This window comes from Electrophorus electricus, chromosome 22 (assembly GCF_013358815.1).
Source record: "Electrophorus electricus isolate fEleEle1 chromosome 22, fEleEle1.pri, whole genome shotgun sequence".
In the NCBI taxonomy this organism is placed as follows: Eukaryota; Metazoa; Chordata; class Actinopteri; order Gymnotiformes; family Gymnotidae; genus Electrophorus; species Electrophorus electricus.
In genome coordinates this window covers 3,044,350-3,059,767 of record NC_049556.1, presented here as the reverse complement: position 1 = coordinate 3,059,767, position 15,418 = coordinate 3,044,350, and the positions used below count along the sequence as shown (strand labels likewise).

General features: G+C 38.7%; 1 long non-coding RNA gene, 2 other non-coding genes and 1 pseudogene across 3 annotated transcripts; 2 read left to right on the top strand and 2 right to left on the bottom strand.

Moving 5' to 3' along the window:
* LOC118240651 overlaps nt 1-2,780 on the bottom strand; it is a 659,061-nt pseudogene extending 656,281 nt beyond the window's left edge.
* A 2,890-nt stretch (nt 2,781-5,670) lies between these two features.
* Nucleotides 5,671-5,777, top strand: LOC113567692. The gene has a single exon (XR_003409485.1). It is a non-coding gene; the product is annotated as a U6 spliceosomal RNA (small nuclear RNA).
* A 4,047-nt stretch (nt 5,778-9,824) lies between these two features.
* On the bottom strand, nt 9,825-9,931 carry LOC113567693. Its single transcript, XR_003409486.1, has one exon. It is a non-coding gene; the product is annotated as a U6 spliceosomal RNA (small nuclear RNA).
* A 344-nt stretch (nt 9,932-10,275) lies between these two features.
* LOC113567688 lies at nt 10,276-13,221 on the top strand. The gene is made up of 2 exons (XR_003409483.2): nt 10,276-10,686; nt 11,925-13,221. It is a non-coding gene; the product is annotated as an uncharacterized LOC113567688 (long non-coding RNA).
* The last annotated feature ends 2,197 nt before the right edge of the window (nt 13,222-15,418 follow it).

The window sequence follows — 15,418 nt, the reverse complement described above, 5'->3', positions numbered from 1 at the left end:
TGTGACACATGATGTAGAGTCTTCTTGATGACTTCATGTGTGTGATGATTCTGTTGGCCAGGCTCTGATCACTGATTCCCTTCCTGAAGTATTCTTCTTTCTGAGGGTCATTGAACCCTCGTACCTCTGTTACCTGATCAACACATTCAAAAGGGATCTGATTGGCTGCTGCTGGTTGAGAGGTTATCCACAGGAGAGCAGAGGGAAGCAGATTCCCCTTGATGAGGTTTGTCAGCAGCACATCCACTGAGGTCGACTCTGTTACATCCCACAAGTTCTCATTGTTCTGGAAATCTAGAGGAAGTCGACACTCATTCAAACCATAAAAGATGAAAATGACTTTGTAAGCATCACAGTGTATTAATTGTAATTGTTTTGTTTCTGGGAAAAAGTCATGAAGCAGATCCATCAGACTGAACCTTTTCTCCTTCACCAAATTCAGCTCCCTAAAACGAAGTGGAAATATGAAAACGACATCCTGATTTGCTCGTCCTTCAGCCCAGTCCAGAATGAACTTCTGCACAGAGACAGTTTTCCCAATTCCAGCGTATCCTTTAGTGAGCACAGATCTGATGTGCTTGCCTTTAAAGAGCTCGTTGCATTTGATGGGTGTCTCCTGTGTTGCTGGTCTCCTGGATGCTGTCTCAATCTGTCTCACCTCATGTTCATTACTGACCTCTCCACTCCCTCCCTCTGTGATGTAGAGCTCTAACCTTCTGTACTGTACTAGGATGTGTTCTACGAGTAAATAACAAAGCACTTTTGTAAGTCACTATGGATAAGAACATCTGCTAAATACTCTCCACCCAGTGTAGAGGTATATAAATACACTCTATCTAGTGTAGAGGTACATAAATACATTCCATTTAGTGTAGAGGTACATAAATACACTCCATCTAGTGTACAAGTATATAAAAACACTCCATCCAGTGTAAAGGTACATAAATACACTCCATCTAGTGTACAAGTATATAAAAACACTCCATCCAGTGTAAAGGTACATAAATACACTCCATCTAGTGTAGAGGTATATAAATACACTCTATCTAGTGTAGAGGTACATAAATACACTCCATCTAGTGTAAAGGTACATAAATACACTCCATCTAGTGTAGATGTATATAAATACACTCCATCTAGTGTAGAGGCATATAAATACCCTCCAGATTGTATTTTGTTCCTATAAAGTGCTTTCTGTTTCTTTCTTCATAAATACTTCTTTCCATGAGAGTTTACAATCCATACAGTATTTAATCATCTTGCAGTCTGTAACTAAATGTTTAGTAACACAGCAGTCAGTGGTGTACTTGTTGTGGCACTGAAAATAAATTCAGCCTGAAATAAGGTTAAAGCTTAGAATGTCAGCTTTAATTTGAAAGTATTTAGATACACAGTATTTACAATAGTAAATACATATAGTGTTTACAATGACCATAATCATAAATAAATAAATTGTGTGTACTTCATGGTTACAAATCCTTTTGCACTGAAACATTTCTAATCATTCTCACAATTCCTGGAAGGATTCAGATACTCACTGTGTTCTCTCTCCTACTATGATTTATGTTGCTGTCATGTGAAGCCTCCAGAACTCTCTTACTGTGTGTGTGTGTGTGTGTGTGTGTGTGTGTGTGTGTGTGTGTGTGTGTGTGTTGAGGAGAATATTACCTGATTATTCTGGTATTTGAGTTTCAATGTTCAGGAGCATGTAGAGATGTTATCTGTTTATGCTGAGCTGTGATTATAAAGACAATAACATCTTTGCTAGTAAAAGAGCAGAACAGCATCTAAAATGTACATGTGTAATCAGATACTCAGTATTAAAATGTTTGACCAGAATGTGGTTCATTGAAACAAACTACAGCTGTTCAGTCAGGCATTTATAAATATGATTCTGTGTGAACTTGCCAAACACAAACATTGTTTGGGTTTGGCAAGTTCACACAGAATATTTATAATATTTATCCCAAACACAAACATTGTTTGGGTTTGGCAAGTTCCCACAGAATATTTATCATATTTATAAATGCCTGACTGAACAGCTGGTTTTTTTTTTCAATTAACCACATTCTGGTCAAACATTTTAACACTGAGCATCTGATTACACATGTACATTTTAGATGCTGTTCTGCTCTTTTACTAGCAAAGATGTTATTGTCTTTACGATTGTCTATTATGACAAACAATGTTTGCGTTTGAACCAGACAGCCAAAGGTGAAAATCTTCATTGCATGTCCAAGACTGTTCACAGCAGATATATGTTTACATAAATGAATATAAATATCGCGGTGCACCCGTCCCCAGTTTGGCACCCCTCATATAATGCCACAGGTGTCTCTAGTGCACACTCATCTAGTCTTTTTAGCTCGCGGCTGTGCTTAACTGCTGCTGCTTTGAATAAAGACACCCGCACACGCTTCTCGCTCCCTGCTTGCTGCTGTGGCAATAAAATATAATTAAATTGTGTATTAAACCTGGTTAGCTGGAAAACTCTAAAAAGGGGGGACAGTAGATCTATCACTCACTAATATTGTAGTGCGGATATAGCTAAGAATGAATAAATGTAAATAATAGATAAATAAATGGTCATTGCCCTAGAGTCAGACACGACGTCAGCATTATTATAGCCAAGCGAGAGAGAAGCGTGGCAGTTCTAAGATGATGCTTAACAAACTTAATCTCAAAGGACACAATCAAACCGTGAGTGGTACGTTAAAGCTCCTGCCACAATACACATAACATGAAATATGGGTTTTCTGGGTACCTACGTTAAATTTCATTGTCTAAGTTCGATTTGATTAGATATGATTCCCTATCTTTGGTGTCTTTCACATCGAGTCCGATTTCTTTTTTTAATCGGGGTTCTGTTTATTTTTAAATTATTATTTTTTAAATCGGAGGTTTTAAATCAGGCGGCAAATCGGAGCGCCGTTATCATATCGACCCAAACAAAGTGCCATCAAGATGGTGGCAGAACAAAAGTTTACGCGACAAACAACACACTGATTACGAAATTGTGACAGTTAAAGAAAATCTATGGCGGAAAGTACCTTTAGTGTCTGCATATAAGCGTTTGGTAGTTGATTTAGGTGCATTTTAATCTGTTCTCCACGAAGAACCGCAAACTAGAGCTTTTCTTGCTAATGAATGTTCATGCCGTTCGGGGTTTGTTTTTTTGTAGTTCATGATGTCAAAAAAACTACGCGACACATTCATCAGAAAGAAGGGAAAACAAAAAAAAACCATACAAGGAGCAGAGAAAAAGAAAGAATGAGCATAGAAGATAATGAAGGGGAATATATTTTATGTCACGCATTTTAATCTATTCATATGCTTTTGTTTGTAAGTGATTGTTGTCACTGTTTTGGATAGGGTGCACAGCAGTGTTGAGCTACCTGAGGATTCTGAGGCAGGTAAGGAAGACTTCATTACATATTGTTCATTTAAAACTTGGGTTAATCTTCGGATGTAATCTAAAACTATTATGTCCAGTTTGCAAATTACACACCAACTTAATTCTCTCACATGGATCAAGGTCAGATCAGTGATATAAATGAAGCTTCATCTTAGCTTCAGAAAGTATGTCAATAACAACATTCTGTTCCTCACCAGAAACAGATCACTCTCAACCTCAAATGCTGATGAAGGTTCATGCTGGTCTGGCTCACCATCAAACAGTCTTGTAATACATGCATGTCCTAGATAGAGAAGAAATTCTATGAAATTCCTTGTTTACTTTCCCTGAAATTCCCTGTTTTCACAAGGTGCTGGGACGAGTCCAATCTGTTAATAATACTGTTAAGGTCCATTAAATAAAAGAACATTTGGGTGGCTTTACTGAAATAATGTCCTTATATGTCAGCACTTGTTCTATAAAGCAGCAGTCAAGCATTAATTGAATGGGGGGGAACAAAATAAATGATGAAAAGCAATCGGCATAACAATCGCATAAGTGAGTATCACTAAAGAAGATTTACTGCACGTAAACCACAGTTCTGGATTTGGATGGCTTCTGTGTCCTTGGCATCTCTTGTTTCTCCTGACATGATCCTCACAGACTGACCCCGAGTCTGTGTCTAGTCTGTCTAGTGTGTGTCTAGTCTGTGTCTAGTGTGTGTCTAGTCTGTGTCACTTGCACCCATATACTGAAAATACAAGTTCTGCCCCCAACACACACACACACACACACACACACAAAAGTAAAACTTAGAATCATGTCATATTTTATTCAGTACTCTGCTCAGTACACACCTTATTATTAAGTATAATGTATCTAATTTATGATGCTCAGCAATCAGTTATAATTAATAAATCAACAAAGATATGTCTAAATAAATTGATATTTAAAACTAATAATATGGGTGAAAATATTTTCGTTGTAATGTCATTGCTAATTACATTTTTGATGTATCAGTTGTTTTCTGTATCTATTGGTTTGTCTTCTAGATCAGGAGGTTGGACCAGAACGGCAGCAACTGCAGACTTGTTTTACAGAACAATTTAAAGCTTCCTCAGGCTTGAAGTAAGTCTCCAGCATGTAAGCCTCTGTTGCCCACTGCTGGTCAGACATGCAGCAGTCGTGTATATGTTCATACACTACTGGTGTTTACAATGCAGAGTTGACTAAACTTTGTATTTAAAAGTTTATTCTCAGAACTGTATTCTCATATCAGAGTGACACACATTTCCAAGGTGCCGACAGGAATTTTCTATCTTACTGAAAAATATCACTTTGGCAAAAAATGTATCTAATGTTCTAATATTGTTTAGGGTCCCTGTAACTCACCGGACCTTACAATCATCCTAACCTTCCCCTCATATGGCCTCTCTGGATCTGCCTATCATACAAAATAAACACCAACGTGCTCCATGAAAAACACTACAATCCTCTGTAGGCTTAAGGGACTTTAATGGAGAGTGAGAAAAATGCCATGAAGCCAGCACAAATATGAATCGGGTGCATCATAAACGTTTAGGGAAGGTTTATGAAGCCATGGTTTTAATAGGACTTTAATAGGCAGGATTCACTGACATCAGGGAAACCTAAACTTTAATTTATGTGTAAAGTATTTGTTCATTTGGTGGACTAACACATGCTATTATGGACTAGTTCTTCTTAGGTGCCACTAGATGGCGCCAAATACCTACTCATGAACGCCTGAATGAATATATGTATTAACCCCTTCACACAGCGTCCTCTCTGCTTATATCCTGTATTATGTTTTGAGTCTTTCTGTAGGTGTTTTGAGGAAGCTTCTCGAGGCTCTGTGCTTTGCGCTCTGCTATTCTGCTGTGAGGTGGAAGTTGGCCGTGTGGGGGAGGAACTACTTACACGGTACAGCGGGGGGATGGTATGTCAACAATGACAACGGAGCTGTTTGCGTCATCTCACAAGGACCCAATCCAAGCCGCCAGTACGCAGCCTACTCAGAATGTTTCCCATAATACACCTCGGCTGGCTACGGCAGAAAAGAAATAAATAACTAATGCTTGAAAATATTTAATGTTATAATTGCGAATCTTTATATTTCTGTTCTCCATGGACATGATCATTATTCTGGCCTTTTTTGGGGGCATTCTGGGGACAATATTCATTTTTTCCACCAACCATAGACAGAACACATAGTATAAGGCCCCAGGACTTAAACGGGCCCTTCATACGTTCTGTTCGTGCTTGCTACGGCAGCACATATACTAAAATTGGAACGATACAGAGAAGATTAGCATGGCCCCTGCGCAAGGATGACACGCAAAATCGTGAAGCGTCCAATATTTTGGCCCCTGAGGGCCCCCCATAGAACTCCCATAGAAGGCTCCAAGAGCCACAGATAATTTTAATAAACAAATGGACTCAAAAACCAGAATAAATTGTACAAATATGTAACAAATTTATAGACCTTTCTATCAAAATATACATAAAACATGTCAAAAAATATATAAATAGGCCATTTTTTAAAATTTCACACATTTTCCTCCAAATGTTTTTATTAACACTAAATTAAACATGCAGTTTTCAAAATGCTAAGTAGTGGTCATTAGATTCTAGCAGTTGTTATTACATTAAAATAGCGGTTATTACATTATTACATTTAAATAGCGGCTATTACATTATTTCTTAAACTGTTTCATTATTTAAATAATATGTTTAAATAATGAATATAACCTTTAGGAAATATAAGCTTTAGGAATATAACCTTTAGGAAAAGTCACAAAAAATCAACAAGAAGCTGAAACAAATTAAAAATTCAAATCAATCTCAGAATTACATAAGTAGTAAAGGAATTTATGTTAACTTTTATTTTCTCAAATGGAATTTGGGGCTTTCTTTTTAATATGCAGTTTCCAAAATGCTAACTGGTGGTTTCAAGCACTTGTTATTACTATATTACAATTGTTATTGCTAAATTATATTTTTTTATTATTACATTGCAGTTGTTATTACTACAAGCAACGCTGTAATTGTTATTACATCATTGCAGTTATTGTTAAATTACAAATATTGCTACGTTACAATTATCACTGCAATGCAATTATTATTATATTACAATTGTTACAACTGCTATTACTGTATTAGCCTCATACTTCAAATGCAATACTCTCGAATCATAATTTGGATGCAAAAATATTTTGGCTGTTCACAGCTTGAAATCTGTAAATTTGATTTTTTTTTCTCTCTACACAATTCCTTTAATTATTATTTAATAACAATTATATAATTTAATGAATTTAATATATTTAATTAATATATAATTATACAATAACAAAATTTTAAGTAAAGGTTTTTTCTTAAAGTAACTAGAGGGGAGCCTAGCCTGTCACATACACAGTGTTGATGCTCTCGTATGTTTGTATCTGTTATTACAGTAAAGGACCAGAGACCTTAGTACTGCCTCTTGCCTCTTCAGATGAACGCCACCAGAACACAACGCAGAATTACACTGAGTACACGGAACAGGCTACATGAGCACATCTCATTTAATTAGGAGGGTGCTGTCAAGGAAAGTTTTGAGTCTTTCAGAATGGTTGGATGGAGGTGGGTGTAACACTGCACTAGGGTGGGCAGCAGTAGAGTGGGGTGGTAGTAGACCTCATTGTTATGTACGGTGGTGTGAAAAAGTGTTTACCCTGTCTTGATATCTTTTTTTTTTGTTTTTTGCATGTTTGTCACACTTAAATGTTTCAGATCAACAAACAAATTTAAATATTAGACAAAGATAACATAAGTAAACACAAAATGCAGTTTTTAAATCAAGGTTTTTATTATTAAGCGGGAAAAAAAATTCCAAACCTACATGGCGCTGTGTGAAAAAGTGATTGCCCCTAAACCTAATAACTGGTTGGGCCACCCTTAGCAGTAACAACTGCAATCAAGCATTTGTGATAACTGGCCATGAGTCTTTTACAGCACTGTGGAGGAATTTTGGTCCACTCATCTTTGCAGAACTGTTGTAATTTGGCCACATTGGAGGGTTTTCGAGCATGAACCGCTTTTTTAAGGTCATACCACAGCATCTCAATCGGATTCAGGCCAGGACTTTGACTAGGCCACTCCAAAGTCTTCATTTTGTTTTTCTTAAGCCATTCAGAGGTGGACTTGCTGGTGTGTTTTGGATCATTGTCCTGCTGCAGAACCCAAGTGCACTTCAGCTTGAGGTCACGAACAGATGGCCAGACATTCTCCTTCAGGATTTTTTGGTGGACAGCAGAATTCATGGTTCCATTTACCACAGCAAGTCTTCCAGGTCCTGAAGCAGCAAAACAGCCCCAGACCATCACACTACCACCACCATATTTTACTGCTAATATGATGTTCCTTTTCTGAAATTCTGTGTTACTTTTATGTCAGATGTAATGGGACATACACCTTCCAAAAAGTTCAACTTTTGTCTCATCAGTCCACAGAGTATTTTCCCCAAAGTCTTGGGGATCATCAAGATGTCTTCTGGCAAAACTGAGACGAGCCTTTATGTTCTTTTTGCTCAGCAGTGGTTTTCGTCTTGGAACTCTGCCATGCAGGCCATTTTTGTCCAGTCTCTTTCTTATGGTGCAGTCATGAACACTGACCTTCACTGAGGTAAGTGAGGTCTGCAGTTCTTTGGATGCTGTTGTGGGGTCTTTTGTGAAGATGAGTCTTCGCTGCGCTCTTGGGGTCATTTTGGTCAGCCGGCCACTACTGGGAGGGTTCACCACTGTTCCATGTTTTGGCCATTTGTGGATAATGGCTCTCACTGTGGTTCACTGGAGTCCCAAAGCTTTAGAAATGGCTTCATAAGCTTTTCCAGACCGATATACAACGTAATTAAGATCTCTCATTTGTTCCGGAATTTCTTTGGATCGCAGCATGATGTCTAGCTTTTAAGGATCTTTTGGTCTACTTCACTTTGTCAGGCAGGTCCTATTTAAGTGATTTCTTGGCTGAGAACAGGTGTGGCAGTAATCAGGCCTGGGTGTGGCTAGAGAAATTGAACTCAGCTTTCCAAAGAGTTGATAAACCACAGTTAATTTATGTTTTAATGGGGGGGGGGGGGGGGTAGGTTTGGATTATTTTTCCCTTAATAATAAAAACCTCCATTTAAAAACTGCATTTTGTGTTTACCTGTGTTATCTTTGTGTAATATTTAAATTTGCTTGATGATCTGAAACATTTAAGTGTGACAAACATGCAGAAAAATAAATTATCAGGAAGGGGGCAAACACTTTTTCACACCACTATATATCCCCACAACAGAAGAGAGATGGTGACATCATGACCTCACAGTGAAGAACTTCTAAGCAGCAGTTTCTCTTCTTGCCCACCAGATGGCATCAAATACCCACTAAGGAAAATAAAAAATTTAACTTCAGAGATTTTAAAAGAGAAAAACATCACATTGAAACCAGCAGAAATATGAATGTTACCTCAAGAACAGTTTAAAAAGAAAAACACTTAAAGGAGATTTGAGTTTGAATAGAGAGAAAAAAAAAATCAAATTTACAGATTTCAAGCTGTGAACAACCAAAATATTTTTGCATCCAAAAAGGCTAATACAGTAATAGCAGTTGTAACAATTGTAATATAATAATAATTGCACTGCAGTGATAATTGTAATGTAGCAATATTTGTAATTTAACAATAACTGCAATGATGTAATAACAATTACAGCGATACTTGTAGAAATAACAACTGCAATGTAATAATAAAAAATATAATTTAGCAATAACAATTGTAATATAGTAATAACAAGTGCTTGAAACTTATGACCACCAGTTAGCGTTTTGGAAACTGCATGTTAAAAAGAAAGCCCCAAATTCCATTTGAGAAAATAAAAGTTAACATAAATTCCTTTACTACTTATGTAATTCTGAGATTGATTTGAATTTTTAATTTCTTTCAGCTTCTTGTTGATTTTTTGTGACTTTTCCTAAAGGTTATATTCCTAAAGGTTATATTTCCTAAAGGTTATATTCATTATTTAAACATATTATTTAAATAATGAAACAGTTTAGGAAATAATGTAATAGCCGCTATTTAAATGTAATAATGTAATAACCGCTATTTTAATGTAATAACAACTGCTAGAATCTAATGACCACTACTTAGCATTTTGAAAACTGCATGTTTAATTTAGTGTTAATAAAAACATTTGGAGGAAAATGTGTGAAATTTTAAAAAATGGCCTATTTATATATTTTTTGACATGTTTTATGTATATTTTGATAGAAAGGTCTATAAATTTGTTACATATTTGTACAATTTATTCTGGTTTTTGAGTCCATTTGTTTATTAAAATTATCTGTGGCTCTTGGAGCCTTCTATGGGAGTTCTATGGGGGGCCCTCAGGGGCCAAAATATTGGACGCTTCACGATTTTGCGTGTCATCCTTGCGCAGGGGCCATGCTAATCTTCTCTGTATCGTTCCAATTTTAGTATATGTGCTGCCGTAGCAAGCACGAACAAAATATATGAAGGGCCTGTTTAAGTCCTGGGGCCTTAGACTGTGTGTTCTGTCTATGGTTGGTGGAAAAAATGAATATTGTCCCCAAAATGCCCCCAAAAAAGGCCAGAATAATGACCATGTCCATGGAGAACAGAAATATAAAGATTCGCAATTATAACATTAAATATTTTCAAGCATTAGTTATTTATTTCTTTTCTACCGTAGCCAGCCGAGGTGTATTATGGGAAACATTCTGAGTAGGCGGCGTACTGGCGGCTTGGATTGGGTCCTTGTGAGATGACGCAAACAGCTCCTTTGTCATTGTTGACATACCATCCCCCCGCTGTACCGTGTAAGTAGTTCCTCCCCCACACGGCTAACTTCCACCTCACAGCGGAATAGCAGAGCGCAAAGCACAGAGAAGCCTCCTCAAAACACCTCCAGAAAGACTCAAAACACAATACAGGATATAAGCAGCGAGGACGCCGTGTGAAGGGGATAAAAAGCTAAAACAATGTGTCTGCAGCTACCTCAGATCTCGTCTTCCTCGTCTGGGGGGTGTTGTACCCCTGTCTGCCTCCAGGGGGCCTGAGGTGGCCTGCAAGTGCTCAAGCCTCTGAGTCTTACTGGCTCTGCGAGAGGGAGGGAGGGCTACACACCCCCTTATGTAGTGAGCCAGCGTGCATTCACTCCAGCGCGAAGGTCTGAGGATTTCACCAAACGTTGCTTTGCGTGTGCTGTGACCTCTGTATACTTGCAGCTCTGTGAGGTACTTACATACCTCACATACCTGTGAGGACTGCTAACATGTTTGGACCGAAAACAATTTTCTGCCGATTCAAAGAACAACTGTGTTTTGTCTGTGTGTGGCCTGATGTCATGACTTCTATATCTGGTTAGATGGTTCATGACTGAGTTTTTGTAGGATTTGCATTTTGAACAGAGTTTTGGGGGTTTGAATAGAACAGTAGCAATAATACCAGGGTCTTAATAAGAGGGTTTTATGATTCAGGTTTTCAGTCTGTTTGTAGGTCTAAGATGGCTTATGTTTTGCCTGCCCTTTGTTGGAAGGTCACACACCCTTCACACTCTGCTGCCTTTGCTGTGTGCTGTGTTCTGAATGATTTGGTATCAGTGTGGGGGAGGGACCATGACGTGACTTAGGGTCAAAAAATGCAAAGAAAGACAAAGGTCATTATTTAACATCAAAAAAGGACAAATACACTAAAGAAAAACATACAACAAATGGCAAAAAGACCTTAAATATAAACATTTTTGTCAGAAAATACCTAAAACACACACACACACACACACTCACACTCACACACGCACATATATGTATGTATATATATATATATATATATATATATATATATATATATATATATATATATATATATATATATATATATATATATATATATATAATCCAAAGTAGGTCCTATACCTATGTTTTCTTCCAAACGGATTTTGATGGCATTCATTTTAACCTTGAAATTATGATTTTTATTGTAACTACATTACAATCGCTCTAACTATTATTTGTACTAGTATTATTACTATATTAGACTTATACTTCGAACACAATAATGACAAAGCAACATTTAGATGTAAAGTATGTTTTGGCTCGTTCACAGCATTAAATGTGTGTAAACTGAACTTGATTCATTTATATATTGGTCTAAACAGTCCTGTTAATTACTTGAATGAAAAGGGCTTAAAAAAAAAATCACAAAGGTTCAGCCTGTAGCTGAAACCCTCAACCCTCCCTTAACCCTCAATTACTCAAAGTTGTATTCAGACGTAATCGTAAGCCACTTTGGATAAAAGCGTCAGATAAATGCAGTAAATATATAGATAAATGCCGTAAATATATTTCATGGTATATGTTGAATGTTTCTGAGAGTGAAATATTCCCTTTAAAGGCGCAGGCCCACATTTACCTGCTACAGGACCTTGCTTTCAGAATAACTGCATGTGTTTTGTCATGCATTTTACCTCGTCTAGGGACAAGGTCGTCCCAGCAGCCCTGTTTTGGAGAAACACACATGGACTCACTTTTCATAATCCTTGGAGATTTCAACAGAGTAAAAATAAACTACGAGCTACCAATATATAGACAGCATATTGATGTCCCACCAGAGCGCACAGCACACTGGATTACTGCTACGCAGTTCTTAAGGACGCAGGTGGCTCTGTGTTCTGAGCAGCCCCGGGACACTCGGGTCTCTTATTCCAACCTACAGGCATAAACTAAAATCTGCACAGCCTGTGGTCAAAACATCGAGGAAATGATGCAGTGAGGCACAGCAGGGGCTGCAGGTTTTGGTTGTACGGATTGGAGTGTTTTTTGAAGCTGCAACTGGCAACCTCGATGAACCGACTGACACCGTGACATCGTACATAACCGTTTGCGAAGACGTGCGCGTGCCACCCGAGGCATGTAGCGCACACAACAATAACAAGCCATGGTTCACAGCCAGGCTAAGACAGCTTCATCAGGTGAAGGAGGATGCCTGCAGACGTGGACATGGAGCCCTGTACAAACAGGCCAGGAACTCACTAACGAAGGAAGTCAGAGTGGCAAAAAAAAAAAAAGTTACTCTGACAAAGTGACAAACGGGTTCCTGAGCAGACGCCCCTTCGTCGGCGTGGAGACAAGACCTCTAGAAGACTGTCGGCCCCCTCGCTGAGGCAAACAGAGACCTGGCAGATGCTCTGAATGTCCTCTACTGTAGGGCTGAGAGGGGAAAGTTCACACCCCTCACCCGATCCGATCCGACGTTGACGGCTCTCACCACACCTCAGACCACTCCCCGACCCTCCCTCCCGACACGCAGACTGAAGAGTACGTGTTCCAGCTCCTTCCACAGACAGAAAACCAGGAAACCATGGCGTACACTAAAACGTTCATGCACAGGAGCATTGTCTGGCCTTAAGCCCTCACCCTAATAAACAGCTAAATAGACTAGTAAGATCTGTCATGCCATAGCTACTCTTGTTTTCTCTAAAGCCATGCTACTTCACATCTATGGTAATGTATTGTGCAAGGCTTTATCACAGGTTCCCATACATAGTCACTACAGGTGTTAGCATTACCACACATACTGGCACTTTATGTATACTGTTGTCCCATAATCTCTATATTGCTTATATATTGTGTATTGTATGTATATTGTCTGTTTTTGTTGAAAGTAACCAACAGCCAGAACAAAATCTTTCTGTTATGTGTCAGCATACGCTGATAAAAGTCTGATTTGAAATATGAAACTTAAAATTAAAATTTAGCGTTTGGCGCCCTCTAGTGTTTGTCAAGGTAAGTGGCCTATAGAAGCTGGTTTATATTTCTAGATGAGATCCAAACCTTTTTACATTATTCTTTTGAACGTTGAGGTTGTGAATCTGCGCGCGCGCGCACACACACACACACACACACACACACACATACACACACACACACACACACACACACACACACACACACACACACACACACACACACACACACACACACCACACATCACACTTCTGGACTACGATTGACGTGTACCAATTGTATGCTCATTTAGCTTGGGGGCTAGTTTTTCTATCAGGAATACTGATAGGTTTTTCTGGTCAAAATTAAATTAAGCATTCATGAATACATATTTGGCGCCTAGTGGCACCTAAGTGGCACTCGCCTTGTTTTTTGTTAAGGTTTTTCTGGTCAAAATTAAATTATAAATTAATTAGATGTACAGCATAATGTGGCGGTAAATAAGGAATTGAGTAGAATAATTAAAAGGGATTTGTATTATGTGTTTATATTAATGCTACAGACTGACATGAAATGAGCTTTGAAATTCAATCTCTCTCTTGCTCTCTCCCTGTGCTTTGCTTGTACAGTTGTTTACAGTAAGGTTTATGCCCAAGGTTTCACGGCCTCAGTGAATTCTGTGTTATTGTAGACAGCACTTAGGTGAGACAACAGTCTACTGCAAATCTTACAATATCCAAAGGTCTATGCTACTCTTGGATCGTTGGCCAGTGTTACAGTAATGAGTCACTTCTATGGTCAAGGACGCTCTTGATTTAATACATATACTCATGCAGGCGTTCATGAGTAGATATTTGGCGCATCTAGTGGCACCTAAGAAGAACTAGTCCATAATAGCATGTGTTAGTCCACCACTCACCTTGTTTTTTGTTAAGGTTTTTAACTGTGAAGTTATTCGCATTGTATGCCTTCCGCTAGAAAAAAAATGAACAAATAATTACACATACATTAAAGTTTAGGTTTCCTTGATGTCAGTGAATCCTGCCTATTAAAGTCCTATTAAAACCATGGCTTTCCTAAACGTTTATGATGCACCTGATTCGTATTTGTGCTGGCTTCATGACAAACCAATAGAAGACAAACCAATAGAAACAGAAAACAACTGATAAATCAAAAATGTAATTAGCAATGACATTACAACGAAAATAAGACATCACAAACTCCAGAAGACCATCGACTCCCCTGCTGAGGCAAACAGAGATCTGGCAGACGACTTCAATGTCCTCTACTGCAGGGCTGAGAAGGGCAAATTCACACCCCTCACCCGATCCGGTCGGACATTAACGGCTCTCACCACACCTCAGACCACCCCCCAACCCTCCCTCCTGATGTGCAGACTATTAGACCCTTTTCTTTAAGTAATGAAACATTGTTACATTAGCCGTACAACAGCTATTTTAATGTAATAACAATGTTATTGTCACATTAAAATAGCTGCTGTTACATTATTCCCTAAACTGTTTCAACTGTAATTACAAAGTTATTGTTATTAGTGTCTCCTCCTCCCAGGACCATCAGGGAGCTCCTGCATCTCCTGGGATTGGTGACGGTACATCAGGACCTCCAGCACAATAACAGCCCCTTTCCATGTGTTCCGCCACAGTTCTCCATACAGGCTGTCCAGCCCCAGAGAGGAGGCTCTCAACACACACTGTCCAGAACCTGAGAGGAGGCTCTCCACACACACTGTCCAGATCCTGAGAGGAGGCTCTCCACACACACTGTCCAGAACCTGAGAGGAGGCTCTCCACACACACTGTGTGCAGATCCTGAGAAGAGGCTCTCAACACACACTGTCCAGAACCTGAGAGGAGGCTCTCCACACACACTGTCCAGATCCTGAGAAGAGGCTCTCAACACACACTGTCCAGAACCTGAGAGGAGGCTCTCCACACACACTGTCCAGAACCTGAGAGAGGTTTCTCTATGCAGACGGTCTACAGACAGAAATCAAGTGACTTCCTTCCTTGAGTCCATTTAACTTGGTGTGAAAAAGGCATTAAAATATTCAACATGTCCAACATTATATTGTGCAGTTTATGATGTCATTCAAATTAGTAGTAATTTGTTAATTATTAGTATGCTCTGGGAAACTCCTCATTATAATAAAATCTCCACTGGTCACAGGGCCAAATCCCACCAACACCAAATACCAGTAAGCATAGCTAGACAGATCACTTCACTG